This window comes from Lygodium microphyllum, chromosome 22 (assembly GCF_053477565.2).
Source record: "Lygodium microphyllum isolate KBCC chromosome 22, Lygodium_microphyllum_v1.1.10, whole genome shotgun sequence".
NCBI classification, from domain to species: domain Eukaryota; kingdom Viridiplantae; phylum Streptophyta; class Polypodiopsida; order Schizaeales; family Lygodiaceae; genus Lygodium; species Lygodium microphyllum.
Window position 1 is genome coordinate 87,257,876 of NC_141156.1, and position 17,513 is coordinate 87,275,388.

Genomic DNA, 17,513 nt, shown 5'->3' on the forward strand with positions numbered 1-17,513 from the left:
GATCGCCGAGTGAATAGATAGCACGTCCAACAAAATCTTCGACAAACTCATCCACAATAGGTGCTAGCACCAACATTTTGAATAGTGACCTTGTTTACTAGTTGTAGGTCCTGTATGAATCTGAGTGTCCCATTCTTCTTAGGAAATATGAACCACTTGTTGGAATATGGAGGTGAAGATGGCTCTAGAATTCCCATCCTGATCCACTCATTCAAAAGCTCTACCAATTTGGGCAAGTGAGCCCTCAGTAAAGGAATTGGCTGTAGATTCCAAGGGACATGCGGTTTGGTAACAATAACCATAGGCGTCACAAACCTAGGATCATCGTATCCAATCTCATGTGGAAAGAAAGAAAAAGCTTTTTCATGTCTATATAACATCTCTTCAAAACATCTTACCTCTTTAAGAAGCAGAAAATCTTCGGTCCCAATCTTCATTTCTTTCAATTTCTCAGCTGAAAACTAATGTCAAATACATGCAGAAACTCGCAAAGGAGGTTGCATAGCAGCTCTCCTAACCATCTCATCACTGTCCCAAGGTAGCGGTCCTACAACTGGTCTAACTTTCTTGTCAACAGTCTTATATTTTGTCTGAACTTTGGCTTCATTGCTACAACTTGCAAATTTCACCCCTTTACCCCTTCACCCCTTGATAAAATACCCTAGTAAACACAAATTTTGTTGCGTATAAAATGTTGTTGGCCGCATGCATGTGCCAACCATGATCTATATCAACTGGCCATCTACCAATATCATATAAACCTTGCACAATTACATTAATCTCGGAACCATGATCTAAAAGAGCAACACAAGGAATCTCAGTCTCACCAAGATTGAGGACAGTTTCTGTAGTCGCACGAGCACAGTGACTTCGAGAAAAATGGCTACAAGGTAGCAATCTAGGCACATCTTCGCTCTCATCATACTGTACAGGCTAAAGCAAAGGATGAAGAGACTTCTTAGACTACATATATAGAGCTCCATTTGTAGACTCCTCAATAGTCTCCTCTTCTGAATCAATCTCCTCAATCTGCAACCCATAGAGAATAGCCTTGGCAACAACTAAAGCCTCTCAATGGAGCATATCCTGCATTGGCTCTTCTTTGCCATTTTCTTTTTATGATGTCAATAATAACATCATGAAACTTTCTTTTGGCAATCCCCAAGATCCAAGTGTAAACTAATTCTGCAATAATTAAGAATTCGATCCTCAAGTACCTTTTTCAAGTCTGTGGTCGTCTCGATATCAGATTGCAACTTGAATCTAGGTTGCTTTTTTGGCTTCGAATCCTTTGTCTTTGGGGCCTTTTGATCTTTTTGTACTTTTGGCTTATGTACGTCAGCCATACTCTACTCTGGTCTAGAAGAAGAAGGCTGAAGAAGTGATTCACCCCTCCTAGTTTCCCTCTTCAATCCTTCAGGTTGATCATTATCTCTTTTACGCTTTTCTTCAACAAGTGCTTCAAATCCTTGAGATTTTGCAATGTAAGCATAGATAGAGAAGACATCTACGCAATCATTCCATGCAGTCCCTTTTCTAATTGCATCTATTATGAATGAAATTTCAGATGATGATGCTTTACCTTTCTTTTCTGCATGCAGTGCATAGGACCATAAAGGAGACTTATCTTTCGGCAACTACTCCAATTGAAGACCAGAGGTAGCAGCTTCTCTTACCGTCTCTTGCTTCACATGGCTAAACCAAAAGGCATAACAAGAAATTCATAATGACCAAACTGAGTTCTAAATATGCAGTCTTGAAAATGTTAGGTGTATCCAATCGTACTTGATGATATCCAGATTTGAGATCTATCTTACTAAAACTAGTGGCCCCTGTAGTTTATCCATGAGGTCATCTACCCTAGGGATTGGATATGTATTCTTAACAGTGATTTTGTTTAGGGCATGATAGCCAATGCACATCCTATAGGTATTATTTTTCTTCTTAACTAATAGGACAGGTGCACCAAAAGGAGAACTACTGGGCCTAATGAGTCCTTAGTTCAACAGTTCCTCAAATTGTGTTTGGATTTCTTTCTATTCAATCTAATTGTGTCTATAAGGTGCTTTACATGGTGGTTGAGAACCTGGGATTTAGTCTATTTTATGGTCTTCAAGTGGTGTTAAGAGTGGAAAAAGATTGAATTTTTGACTGATTTTTGTTGTTTTTGAGGTCTGAATGATTGATTTTTGGTAGATTTAGAGTGATGTATGATTGTTAATGGAAGTATTTGAGAGTGTTTTGGATGATATTGATTATGTTTTGGAAGTTCATGATGATTTTTAGTGGAGATATGAGGTTCTGTGGTGTTCTGATAGGTTCTAATTGGTTCTGTATACCTTCTGTATAGCTTCTATTTTGTTCTGATTGTCTTCTATATGAAGCATGGATTGATGATTGATGAAGATTGAGATCTTGTGAAAGATTATTGAATAGTTTTTTAGAGTTTGGAATGGTTTGAGTATGAGTTATGAGGTTTTGATGACCTTCTGTAACCTTCTGTGGATCTTCTATAGAGCCTCTGTCTCTGCTCTGTCTTTGTTCTGTAACTGTACTGTAGCTGTTCTGGTACTGTACTGTGACTGTTCTGCAGACCTTCTGTAAGTGTTCTGTAGAATGTATGTGTGACTTTGGAAAAGTTTTCTAACCTTTGGAAAGGATGAATCTAAGTTCAAAAGAGCTAAAACAAGTGGAAGAAACAATTGCTGAAGACTGAAGAGAAGACTAAGTGACAGTGACAGTAGTAAGCTGTGAAAAGACACTGTAGTGGCTCTGGTGACTCTTCATATCAATCATACCTCTTGGGAGGTGCATCCAAGACCTAAGAAAGATTATTGAGGGTTATTATGAGAGCATTGTAGTGAGGATATGATGTACTATTGATGGAGAGAAAGAGAGAGAGTAAGAGATAGTTAAATCTATGAAAACAGTGTGACTGTATATGAGAGATTGAGAGAGAGAACCATGAAGATATTGAAGATGAATAATATGTAATGTATTTCCATTCAAATATGGTGTATTCCTTTGTGTTCTTTGTTCTATTGATGGATTTTGTGAAGATGTTGAAGAATGTGGTTGATTCTATCAAATCCGTGGGAGATATCTACTGTGATGCTGCGTAAAAAATTGTTGTTTTCTTTGTTTTGATGATCAAAGGAATGGAATAAAAGCTTGTTGATGTTACAGGATAGATTTTCTTGCAAGAGAATTCCCTTTTCCTTGGTGTTCCTCTTGGGGCTCCATGTTTTTGGTGCGCAGCCAGGGAAACTTGCCATCAACAAGCACCAGAAGAGGCTGAAAATGAAGGAAATGGCATTGCCAAGAAGAGAAGAATTCAATGGATGTTTGTAAAGTTCCTTCTTCCACTGAAGAGTTGGAATTTCTCATTATCAAAGCCACTTTCCACAAGAAGTTCATCCCAAAATGGCGGAAACACATCACCATCATGATGCATGCTCTATGTGGTAAGCTATTTCCTCTTCCTGTTGAAGTAGCAGAAACTTGCATCTTGGTGGCAAATTGTTTGGGAACAAACTGAAGAGCAGAAACAGAGAGAATGACCATCCATGGAAGATTTGACATTCATTGAGAAGTTTCCAGACATCATCAAGTGGGAGATTGTGAAGAAGCTTCAGGAGTCTTGCTCTGTAGAGGTTCACGAAGACAAGGAGGAAAAAAGTTGGAATTTGTTCGTGGATGCTCAACAGCAAGATACATGGGATGCTTGGTGCACTGATAATCTTTTGTTTGTTCTAGCAACCCACTGGAAGTTGGTAGACAGAGTGTTTTTCATAACATACACTGTTGAAACCCTCAGAAGCTGGCATTATTATAATGACGCAACAACGATCCTAAGAAGAATGAGTTTTGATACTTTTAGAACAGAATATCTTCCCCGCTGTAGTGGTTTGAAAGCTGAATTCAGAGATGTTGAAAAGAAGGAAGTAGAGGAGATGTTGGCCAGAGAATCCTTCAGAGACTGAAGCCCTCTCTGATACTATCATGTTGAGTCCAGAACAACTGGTTGAAGCCAACCCCCTGATGAATGATGCAATAAAGAGGCAAGCGTTAGAACGAGTCCAGAGGTATGTGAGAAGAGAGAAGGCAAAAATCAAAGCTGAGAACGAGCTCGCAGCAGAAGCTTCATTTGACGCCCTAAAAGCACTCTTTACAGAAGTCCCCATGGCGACTCAAGGTCCCCTTCCTAGTCAAATTCGTCCTGGAAATATTGATGATAGGCCAGCAAATGTAGTCCCATTGCCAGTTTTTAAGGGAGAGTACAATGAAGACCCTGATATTCATGTAGCAGAGTTTATGGTAGCATGTGTGGCTAACAATGCCAGGACCCCTGAGCATTGGTTAGCAATATTCTCCGCCACTTTCAAGGGCGCGGCGTTTCAGTGGTATGAGAGACAAGCAGCAAGAACTTTTGGCACATGGGATGACCTACAGATGGCCTTCCTCACTAAATTCAGCCGTGAAAGTTTTGAAAAGAGGATGCGTGAGGAGTTCATGAACCTAAGTTAGTCCTCTAGAGAAAGAGTAGAAGCTTATGTCTCGCGAATGGAATCCATCGATGGAATAACCATAATTTGGATGAAGGTATCCAGAAATGAGTGTTTCTCAGGGGCCTACAACCAGAAGTTCGCAAGTTTGTGGAATTGAGAAGACCAGTCAATTTGCAAGCTGCAGTGGAAGGTACAAGATTGTATGACGAAGTTGAAGCAAGGCTGTCAATGACTCCAGGAAGAGGAGTCTTACCTCTTCCTATGCCTGGAATGGTATACCCATCAAATGTGGTCCTAGGGACAGTTCCCTACCCCTATCCCCAGATGCAAATAGTGCCACAGTATAGTGCACCTAATCCAGTGTGGTCACCGCAGACGACAGTGCCTCAGATGATGGTTCAACCACAACAACAGTGGCCTCAAACAGTTCCTCCAATGGCGACTCAACAACAGTGGAATCCTACCAACTGGAATCAACAACCCCAAGTCTCAACAGGAGCTCTGAATCAGAACCAGAATAGAGGACCTTCTGGATCTACCCAACCAGTGTATGCAGTAATTACAGAAGCTTCCCAAAACCCTACAACAAGCACTGCAGGAGGTGAAAATCTGAAGGACTACTTATCCAACTCAGTTGCAAGTATCAAGAAAGAGCTTCTGGATGTGATTACAGAGCAGTTACAGACGTTGAAGGTGAATACCACCAATATATCCACTTCTGCAGGAGCCGGAAGAGATGTGATGCGGTCAAATACTTGGTGTTAAAAGTGTCATCAAGTGGGACATTTAGCCACTGAATGTACCCGAAAGCCAACCATTCCTGGAGCCTTCTGTTCTTACTGTTTGCGGAAGAACCATACAGAGGATATTTGCTCTCTGAAAGAGATGCATGAATGAAGACAGAAGGATGAAAATGCAAGATTCAACTTGCTGGAATCTAAAATGACAACACAGGATATTGGACCCTAGCCTAGAGAGTTTGGTCCTAATTTCGGTCCAAGGAGGTTTCCCTCTCAAAGTTACAGAGGACGACAGTCTGGCGGTGGTTAGAGATCTGAGGTGGAGTGTTACAGATGCAGAGAAAAGGGACACATTTCACAAAATTGTCCAAATCCCAAAAGGTCAGTGGATTACAAGCCCTTATGCAGTCGATGCAAAGGAGAAGGCCACACTGCAAAGGACTGTCCCAGTCCAGCCCTGTAAAGACCAATGTCACTGATAGCCAACAGAAGGTACAAGTACCTGCTTCCAATTTGGTCGAGTTGGAAGTTGCCGTTGTGACGCGTACCAAAAAGAAGGAACCAGTGGTTCAGAATGGAAATGACTCTCCCGCCAAGACTGTGAAGTTCAACCTACCTACAGAGGGACAGAGCAGTACAGAACAGAATATACAATACAGAGCACTACAGTGCCATAGAAGGTTGCAGAGACAGTCCCGGAGACATGACCAGATGCCCAAGAGATAGATGATACATAAGCACTTTTGAAAACAGAAGAAGTGCCGATGTTGCAATTGATAGAAGAAAAAGGAAAGATGAAAATGGGTGTAGCCCCATTCCCCAGCCGGTTGGAGAAGCCTGTGGATCCTATTAAAGACAATGACTTGGTTAAAGACCTAGATACTTTTAAACCAAACTTAACATTCCGGCAGTTGCTGATGCTGTCTCCCAGCTTCCGAAAGAGATTCAAAAGCATCTTGACACGAAGGCGTGGACTTAGCATCGCTCCTTCAACAGCGACCAAGCCCAATAAGGCCTCGGAGCTTGTAAAGGAAGTAGATATGGTTAATGCCTTTTTAGATCCTGGAACCCCAGAGATTAGTGTATGGATAGAAAGATGCTTCATTTCAGATGCATTGATTGATGGAGGCTCATCAGTAAACATAATGACGGATGTCACCATGAAGGACTTAGGGTTGCAAGGAATTCAACCTACACAGTGGCTTATCAGATTGGCAGACCAAAGTAGAGTCAAACCATTGGGCATCCTCCCATATGTAAAAACAACCCTTGCAGGAAGAGACTATTGACTGACATATTTGGTGGTCAAACCAAATTCTTATGGGACCTCATACCCTCTGCTGTTGGGAAGACCTTGGCTTTTTGAAGCAAGAGCCAGGACGGACTGGTTCAAAGAAACCCTAACCCTAGGAAGAGGACCCAACAAAGCGGTGTTAAAGCTGTATGGATCACAAAAAGGCAATGGATCCACATCCATTGAAGTCATAACTGACTCCTCTAACGAGGTAATAGATGGTACATCAGGAGATAAAGAGGCTATTAAGCAAATCTTTCCTAAGAAAACAGAGGCACAGTCCCTAACAATGGGCACTGTAAGCCAACTGCCAAGGGAAGTAAAATCCTTGACCATGGGTGAATATCTCCTACCTCAATTAGAATTAACTTCTGAAATCACCTCTGATAGTGAAATAGAAGCATGGATGTACAGTTCTCCTTGTTACATGACAGTTGCAGAGACAGAGAAGAGTCAGTACAGAGATAGTACAGTTACAGATCAGAGACAGTACAGAGGCAGAGCAAATACAAAGCGTCTACAGAACAGAGATAGAGCGGATACAGAGATAGTTATAGAGATAGTAACAGATACAGAGCCAGAACCAGAAGCAGAAGTAGAGTCAAAACTGGTGATGGAAGCAGAAGCAGATGTAGAGGTAAAAGATCTGTTCTTCTCCTACAAAGCCTCTACAGAGGCCGAGGCAGAGCCTCCAGAAGATGAGAATGAAACTGATGAGGAAGAAAATGAAGTAGGCTATGGAAGTGCAGATGAAAAATTTCATTTGATAGAGGATGATCTGGTTGATGTCCCTACAGAGACCTCAGAGGCTGAATATCTCAGGGGACTGGATGGAATGACCATGGTTCCGTTTGGGTTGATCAATGGACCACAAAGTATGTAGAATTTGTATAAGCAATGGATTAAAGGAGTAAAAATTAAGTTCACCAATGGCTCATGTCGCCCTGACTGTTTAGTCTAAAGAGAAGATGATGATGATGCCCCTTGCCAACAGAAGCCCAAGCCCTCAAAGTCACAGCCTCTAGCAGGTCCGTGCTATGTGACATTCCTGGACGCATCCTCTGAAGATGAAGCCTTGAGTCCAAAAGAAGTTACCACTCACACCGAAGCAAATAAAGCTCTGATACCCTTCCAACGCCTTAAACAGACAAATGAGTCATCTGTTCAGAAGGAGAACATTGGTTCTAGTGGGACATCAGACGAGGATACTACTCTCTTGAAGGAGTCAAATCTCAACCCAGAAGCAATCCGTGGGACATTTATCTGCAAAGTGGAAGGTGAAAGACAAGTAACGTTCTTGGATGCTGAGGGTACTGAACGTCACCTGAAAGTGGGTCTCAATCTTCCAGAATAGGAATTAGTGGTCCTTCACGACCTAATAAAGGAGAACTTAGATGTGTTCGCTTGGTCCTAGAAAGACCTAAAGGGGATTGATCCTACAGTATATCAACATCACATTGATCTAGAGCCCAATGCCAAACCTGTAAGGCAAAGACAAAGACAGATGAATCCTAATTATTCTGCTCTGGTGAAGGCCGAATTATTGAAACTCCTTGAAGTAGAGTTCATCTATCCTGTGGCTAACAGTGAATGGGTTTCGCCCATTGTGGTAGTACCCAAGAAGAACGGAAAGCTTCGAATATGTGTTGACTTTCGAAAGCTCAATTCGAAGACGAAGAATGATCATTTCCCTATCCCTTTTATAGATCAACTGTTGGACACAGTGGTAGGCCATGAGCTGTATTCCCTCTTGGATGGATTCAGCGGATATAACCAAGTCCAAATCGCAGAAGAGGACCAATCTAAAACAACCTTCACCATGGAATGGGGGACGTATGCCTACAGAGTGATGCCATTCGGGCTCTGTAATGCTCATGCCACCTTTCAACAAGTAATGATGGCGGCCTTCCAGAACCATCTGCATGATTTCATTGAGGTGTATCTTGATGACTTCTGTGTCTATAGTTTGATCCATGAGCACTGGGGACACCTAGAGAAATGTTTTGATAGATGTCGAGAGTATGGGATTTCTCTCAACCCCGACAAATGTGTCTTTGGTGTCTCCTCAGGAGTTCTTTTGGGCCATATTGTCTCTGCACAAGGAATTGCAACGGACCCAGCAAAGATTGAAAAGATTGCCGCCTTAATAGCACCGACAAACCTCAAACAATTGAGAGGATTTCTTGGCCATGTGGGCTATTACAGAAGATTTATTGCACATTTTGCAACTAAGGTAGCCCCTCTGCACAAGCTCCTAAGGAAAGAAGCTGATTTCCTTTGGACGGATGACTGTGAAGAAGCCTTTAATATCCTAAAACAATGCCTGATCTAGGCACCTATTTTACAGCCTCCTGATTGGACGAAGGAGTTCCATGTGCACACAGATGCATCAGTTGAAGGGCTAGGTGCTGTCCTATGTCAAAAGGGCCCCTCCAAATTAGATCAACCGATATATTATGCAAGCCGAAAGGTCACTGATAGGGAACGGAACTACACAGTGAGGGTGACAGAGCTTGAGTTCTTGGCAATGGTGTTTGCACTGGAGAAGTTTCGACACTATCTATTGTCAACGCATTTTAAGTTCTATGTGGATCATGAGGCCCTGTCCTTCTTGATGAACAAAGCAGACGTGAAAGGACAAATGATGAGATGGCTCCTTCTATTCCAGGAGTTCAACTTTTGAGGTAATTACCAAACCTGGTCATTCCCATGTTCTGGCTGATCATCTGTCGCGTATCCCACAGACTACAAACGAGGAGCAGGATGATCCAGACCTCCCTGATGCTTCCCTATTCCTGGTAGAAATTGTAACCCCTTGGTATGCAAACATTGCCAGTCTGCTGGCAACCCAACAATACCCTCCTGGCATTTCTAGTCGGGACAGGAAGAAGCTTATGTTAGAATCAGCCCCCTACACCCTGTTAGGTGGTGCACTATACAAGAAAGGCAAAGATGAAGTGCTCAGAAGATGTATTGCAGGATATGAGATTGGGATTGTTTTGAAGGCTTGCCATGATGAGCCATGTGGAGGCCACTTTGTAGGAGAAGCTACAGCCAGGAAGGCTCTACTAGAGCAGGATACTAGTGGGGGCCGACCCTTCATAAGAATGCCTATGACTACTGCAAGTGATGTGATGCCTGTCAGAGGATGGGGAAACCCACCAAGACCAGCGCTATGCCACTGCAACCTATCCTTCCTTTGAAGCCGTTCGAGAAGTGGGGCATCGACTTCGTTGGCCCAATCGATCCTCCCACCAGAAGGAAACAGAACATATACATCCTAGTATGTACGGATTATGTCACAAAGTGGTACCCTTATTTCAAACAATTTATTTAAACAAAAAAACAAAACAAAACAAAACAACAAAAGACCAACACACAAAACTTCACCATACAAATCTCTATCTTATTTTCATACCCTAAATTATGGATATTTCCTAACTGGTTGAAATTTTCTTTTTACTTCATCCCCTATCCCTCTTTAATTATTCTTCCTTTTGAAAAAAAAAACCCAATAAATACACAACCACATACATTTTATTAACAAACAAATCCAAAAAAACACACATAATTCCAATCACCACACCTAATACCCCCTCAAATACCAAACACACATAATATAAAATTAAAAAAAAACTAACAACAAAAAACAACCAAAACTATCCTAATACATCATACTAAATTTAAAATCATACTCAAACTCAACACACCCACTAAGGTTTTGTCTTTGTTGTTCAGTCAGTGGTCTTTACTTTTCTTTTACTGGATTCATTCCTTTTGGGGGCTCTTCCGTGCGCCTTCAGGCCATTGCATATGCACCCCTTCCAGGTATTTATTTTATGTGCTTTATTTATTTTCATTTTCCCCTTAATCACAAATTAATTGTTAAAATGAAACATTTATTCACCCACATTTTCCACATGCGTTTGCGCTAAACACACAATTTCATAATAATAAAAATCAACCAGCCATTCACTTTGCACGCGCTACGTGCACTTAAGAGGCACTTTAATTTATAATAAAAATGAACCAGCCGTCACAAGAGCACGCGCTGGCAAAAAAGCGCTCCACATCACTCTTAATTTTTAATTAAGAAATTTGTATTTAGAGACACAGTCTGGGCATCACAGTCCGGGTTGCGTTAAAGCACCGTTTCAACTTAATAATTTGTAATTAACATTTTAAGAAGGAACCGGCGTTTTCTTATTAAGGTTTATCGCCTAATAAAATGTCACCCATTGTTAATAATTTATTCTAATGATCCTTTCATTAAATTAATTCCCCCTCACTGCACTTATTTCTCCTTTTTAATGAACTCGCTTCATGGGATGGGCACGTAAAAGTCTTTAGTTGACATTGATGGTCAAGTTATGGTCCAGTCTTGATGTCCATTTTTTTATGGTAGTCTAATTTGTCCTTGTGTTACGATTACGGGTACGGTGTGTAGTTTTTTTCTTTATTGCCTAATACGGGGATTTGGGTGCTTACATGTTGCATCGCATGAAGCTTTCGGTCGCATATGTATAGAGGTCATGCCAAAATTTTTCTAGGCTGTGTATTGTCTGGGGTGGTACTTGGATTAGTTACGTCTATATTTGTACGAGTGTCCTTGTTTTGGATTGATTCCTTTTTGATCGCCTTTTGGTTGTTTTGCAGGCTTTCTTTGTGACTGTCTGTGTTGTGGTGTGTGTGTTTACCATCTAAATGGTGCCTCATGCTCCTCCCCCTATCCAATATGTCCCACTAGTCAGTCGGGATTACTCTTCCCTACTCACTTTTGAGCCTCTCACGAAGGCAGGACTCGCAACTTTTGTGGCTGCCTCCTTTCCATTGCTTCTAGAGGATCCATCGATGTGTGATGAGTTTCTGGCCTCCTATAGCAAGAAGTCGGGACTGGTCCACGGTACTTCCATGACTTTAACACCTCGTGGCCTAGGGAAGGCTCTATCTCTTCCCTACAAAGGTGAACCCTTTGTTACAACTTGCCAGCTTTTCTCTAACGAAGAGATTTTGAAGTTGTTACAAAAACAGACTAGGGAAATTCTGGATGTTAAGAAGGTGATCAACTCTTCAGGAGTTTCCTTTTCCATGATCACTGATCCTGTGTGGAAGTTGGTCTGTCAATTTCTCCAAGACAGGTTTATGCCTGCAAAAACGCCATCCCATTACTTGTCCAAAGAGCTCTTTACAGCTTCACGGATGGTGTTAAAAGGAGTAGCTTTTGATTGGAGCACTTATCTCCTCGCTAAGATGGATCAACATTTCCTCAAAGTCACCCGGGGCAATGTTACCAATGTTACCTATGGATCGTACTTGTATGCCTTCTTGACCTATTCAGGTTTACAGAAGAGTGTGCCTCCACCTCCTCCATCTGATCCAGTACCTCCTCCTCCACCTTTAGATGAGTCAGAACCAATTGAAATAGAGAATTTGGATTCTTCGCCTCCCCTGGTCATACAACGCAAACGCTTGAAGTGGGTTGCAGATAAAGCTCCTTTAGTTCTTCCTTCCGTGCCCATTCCTGCTACCTCTGGCAGTGATATCTTTTCCTCAAATTCCCATATTTACACACTGCTCTTTTATCGAGGATAGAGTATTTTTTCCTTCTCCACCATGTCCTTCTCCATCCATTCATGTACCTTCTACCTTTCCTATTTATCAATTAACACCCTTCTTAAGTGATTCCCTAAAATTTTCAGCCACTCCTTCTTTAAATTATTCCTCCTTTTATGATTTTTCCTACCCCTCTCTTCATCCACTTTTACTTATTCCACTTCCATCTCCTGCCACTTCTATCTCTCAACCACCTCAGTTGGTTAGTGAATATGACGGGTTTGATCATCAGATTTCCAGAAGAAGGGGATGGAGCTCAAATGATTCTCTTACAGGACCTCATATAAACTGGCCAATAATTCCAGGAGATTGGACAACTGTCAGTCAAGCATACCAGAAATACCTTCATTTTGCTCACCAATATTCACAGTCTCTGGATCCTTCGGTGAGATTGGCAGCTCATTTTGCTTGGTATCTAGCATACATGCATAGACATTCCCATAATGATCAAAACGCCATTCCAAAACTTTGTATGAATGTCAATGTGAATATTGACTTCCCCCAGTTGGATATCCTATACTTTCATGCCCTATGTCTCCCTAGCAGATACCTTGTCTTGCTAGAAAGGATGTGCTGCTTGCAGTTTTTTCAAAATCCTCCCAAGACATTTGTAGATGAATCCTTCTCCATGGATCGATTCCGAAACCACCAAGCTTTTAAAAGGGATCATCTTCATTGATACCTTTGCCATGTATTTTGGAAGAATTTTAATGATATATCTCTTTTTGGAGGTGTCATTCAGATGGTTCTGTTAGTGTTCGTGTATGTGTTGTCTTAATTGTATGTGATGAGTTCGTGTTGGTTGTGAAAATTGTTCAAGAGCTCTTTTTAAAAGATTGCTGGTAGATGAAAAGCCTATGGTGGAAAGCTGAAGAGAACCTCTTATATCCTTTACAAATTTGTAATGGTTATTAAATGATTAATCAGATGAGTTAATGAATAACGAAGTTTTCCTTTAGTAGTATTTTTTCTCTCAGATACAAGTGATAAGTTGGGGTCGTGTTTTGGCAAGATTATTGAAGATCTAACAGAAGACAAAATTGAGCCCTTTAGTAAACTTATATTCTTCTTTTTCTTAGGTCGCGAGGACACTTCCTTTCTAAGTGTGGGGATATGTTGAGAGTGGAAAAAGTCTGAATTTTTGACTGATTTTTGTTGTTTTTGAGGTCTGAATGATTGATTTTTGGTAGATTTAAAGTGATGTATGATTGTTAATGGAAGTATTTGAGAGTGTTTTGGATGATATTGATTATGTTTTGGAAGTTCATGATGATTTTTTTAGTGGAGATATGAGGTTCTGCGATGTTCTGATAGGTTCTAATTGGTTATGTATACCTTCTGTATAGCTTCTGTTTTGTTCTGATTGTCTTCTGTATGAAGTATGGATTGATGATTGATATTGAATAGTTTTTTAGAGTTTGGAATGGTTTGAGTATGAGTTATGAGGTTTTGATGACCTTCTGTAACCTTCTGTGGATCTTCTGTAGAGCCTCTGTCTCTGCTCTGTCTCTGTTTTGTAGTTCTGTACTGTAGCTGTTCTGGTACTGTACTGTGACTGTTCTATAGACCTTCTGTAAGTGTTCTGTAGAATGTATGTGTGACTTTGGGAAAGTTTTCTAACCTTTGGAAAGGATGAATCTAAGTTCAAAAGAGCTAAAACAAGTGAAAGAAACAGTTGCTGAAGACTGAAGAGAAGACTAGGTGACAGTGACAATAGTAAGCTGTGAAAAGACACTGTAGTGGCTCTGGTGACTCTTCATATCAGACATACCTCTTGGGAGGTGCATCCACGACCAAAGAAGGATTATTGAGGGTTATTATGAGAGCATTGTAGTGAGGATATGATGTACTATTGATGGAGAGAAAGAGTGAGAGTTAGAGATAGTTAAATCTATGAAAACAGTATGACTGTATATGAGAGATTGAGAGAGAGAACTATGAAGATATTGAAGATAAATAATATGTGATATATTTTCATTCAAAGATGGTGTATTCCTTTGTGTTCTTTATTCTATTGATGGATTTTGTGAAGATGTTGAAGAATAATGTTGATTCTATCAAATCCGTGGGAGATATCTACTATGATGCTGCGTGAAGAATTGTTGTTTTCTTTGTTTTGATGATCAAAGGAATGAAATAAAAGCTTGTTGATGTTACAAGATAGATTTTCTTGCAAGAGAATTCCCTTTTCCTTGGTGTTCCTCTTGGGGCTCCAAGTGGTGTAGGTGGTAAAACAGGTGGTAGATTAGCAACAAAATAATCTTTAAATTGTGAAAGAAATTGTGCATGTCTAGGACGCATATGATTTTCCTTAGCTTCAATTTCATTCACCCATACTAAATATGATTTACTACCTTTTGTCAATGCATGTTTAGCTTGTCCGTGAGACTAAACAGTGGAAATTTATCAAAGGTGTGCAATCCATGTAATGTGATTTGGTTCCCTTTAAAATAAAATTTCATGGAATGTGTGAAATAATCTATGTCATAGTTATATTTGTGACGCCAAGGCATTCTTAAAATAATATCATTAGCTTGCAAAGGCACAACCAAGAAATTTCTACACTCGACGTAATCACCAATTTTAATCTCTAAGTCATGAACTTATTGTGTACCATTGTATCTAGTGCCTAAGAACGCAACCTTTATGTGATAATGAGTTGGAATAGTAGGTAAATTCAATTCTGTTACTAGCTTTGCAGAAATAAAATCATGCGTACTTCCATCATCATGTAAAATAATATTTTTTTAACCATGCACAAAAAATTTCATTGTTAATAATGAATGAGGATTTGGCATACCTAGTAAAGTATCTGAAGCATCACCGATATCATCCAGGTTGATGCCACTTGTAGCAAACCATCGGTTTTACTTTGGAGACATGATTGGTAAGGGCTGGAAGTTTGGGTATATTGGGATTTGGCTGGAGAGAAGGCTTAGGGTTTGAATAAGTAGTTGATGGTAAAGTAAGAGGTTGAGTCCAAGGTTTACAGAAAGAAGAAGAAGCAAAGCAATTTTGATTGAATCTTCGGAAGTGTGAATTGAATTGCTTTGTATCAAAGTTACCATTAATAAAAAATTATTGCAATCGTTTTTCTCATCTACGAATTTTATCCTCTGCATCATACACTAAAGAAATCGCATGCTCCAAAGCCTTTGGCTTGAACATATTCACTTCCGCATAGAAGTAAAAGCAAATCAGACACATATTTGCGCTTGTGGGTCGCCTTAGAAACATCTTCAAGCATTTGAAGTTGAAGTAAGGCACTCTAGAAACACTTAGTGTATTGTGGGATGGATTCACGATCTCTTTGTTGCAGGAGATCCCATTGTTTGATAGCTTTTTCATGGAATTGAGGTTGAAGGAAATTTTGCAAAAATTTCTTTTGAAAGGCTTCCCAAGTAGAGGGACAATCAACACTCTTGGAGACAACAGTCCACAATAATGATGCTTTGTCTGCTAGATGGTTAGTGAAACATTTAAGTTTATCTTTTTCAGCATATTGCTCTTCATGAAAATAGTTATCAAATTGATTGATGAAAGCAAGAATAATTTTTCCATCACATTGCCCATTAAAAGTACAGAATTTGAAATTTCTTTTACTTATCTTGGTCTCTTTCCTAAGAGTATGTGCATCGAGTGTCGCATCAATCATACGTCGAATAACATCTTCAGGTTGTGCTCCGTCTTGATCGACAATGGATTGTTGAAGTGTAGCAAGTTGTGCTTTCAGATTTTGATGTGCTCTTCCCTCTTCTTGAAGTTACATTATGATTAGATCCAATTTCTGTGCCATAGTCAACTCTGGAAAATCACATTCTCCCATTAAATCATCCATGTGATGATCGGACATCCTGCAAAAATCTTAAACATCCTCACACACTCGAAATCTCGTTAGAAGGATGAGCATAGCTCAAATTTGGGTTTACAAGGATTGCTTTTTTTTAAAAAAATATGGCTTTTGCTTTTATGATCTTGCTTTTTCTCGAGTATGGCAATTGATAACAGTCTTCTTCCAAGCGAAAAAGTATTTTGCATAGACTATGCATGACAACCTGCTTGCTGTGAATTAGCTCTGCCAAGTTGCAGGTGGGAACAGGGGCTTGTTGAAACTTCAAAACTAGTTCGGGAGTACCATTGAGAATTGACTTTTAGGCTTTACTAAAGCTTAATGACTTTAATCTTTTTAAAAAGCTTAATACTTTGAGAATTCGTAGCAGGACGGCCGCACGTTTTGGCCCGAATCGGTGTCAATGAGTACATACTCGTGTCGCAAATCGTTGAATTAATGAAGCTTAAGCTCTTTTTAATCTTATGAAGCTTATAAAATCCAAACTTAATGAGACTCCTTATCTGTTTCTTTGCGACTTGCAAAAGAACTTCAGAAGTGGTCCTTCACCTCCTGGGAGAGGTCCTTCACGATCAGAGGGTACAATAGGGGGTTCTTCATTGCCACGAACACGCCTATATTGTCACTTCTTCCCGAGACAGCCCGTAGAGTCTCTTCATTCCAGAAGCTTTGCCTTCGTGCGAGATGGTAAGCGATTGGAAGCTCTTGATCTCAGCTTCACTCTGATACCACCAGTGCGTAGATCGGATGCTGTATGCACGCGTAGTGAATGTCAGAAGGTCCTCAAGAACAAAGACCTCTACAAAACCTTCATAAAAGCAAAAAGAGAGTTCGCACGACATGAGACCAAAGGATAAATTTGGTGCAATCTCCCGCCATGCCTTGTGTGAGTGCTTCACAAGGCATGTATTTATAAATTTATTTATCTTTATGCTAAAAAATACCCCACTTCACAAATAGAATGCTTTTGGCTTTTGTGTTTACTTTTGCCCAAATAAAGAGTAGGGCGTTTGGGCGTCCAAAAGTAGGGCTGTGCCCAAATACAAATATCAGGTAATGAAATATTTAACCGAGCGCCTATGTGCATACAAGATAATAAATGTTTTGTCAAGCGCTTTAATAAATAAGCATGCTTAAATAAATATTGGCGCCATGCCTTTAGTGATAAGACGCATGCCCATCAAAAATAGTAAATCTTCTAGGCATTTTGAATTCGCGCCATCGCCCTGTGCTACCCAACATCTTCGCAGCCTGCTCTACACATCAACTGAAGCATTCACAATTGTTAGATAATAATAAGATAAAACCTAACAAAAGTGAATACCTAGCAATCTTCAGCTACAAATAATTAAATAGGTTGGAACTCTTAATTTAATTCGAGTGCGCACTCTAAACTCATAAACTTCATTAATTTGATATGTATTGTTCAGAATCACCTGCTATGGAATCACCCATGTGCACATTAAATTAATCTAACACCCGAAAAGGACATGCGTCCCTATCAACTT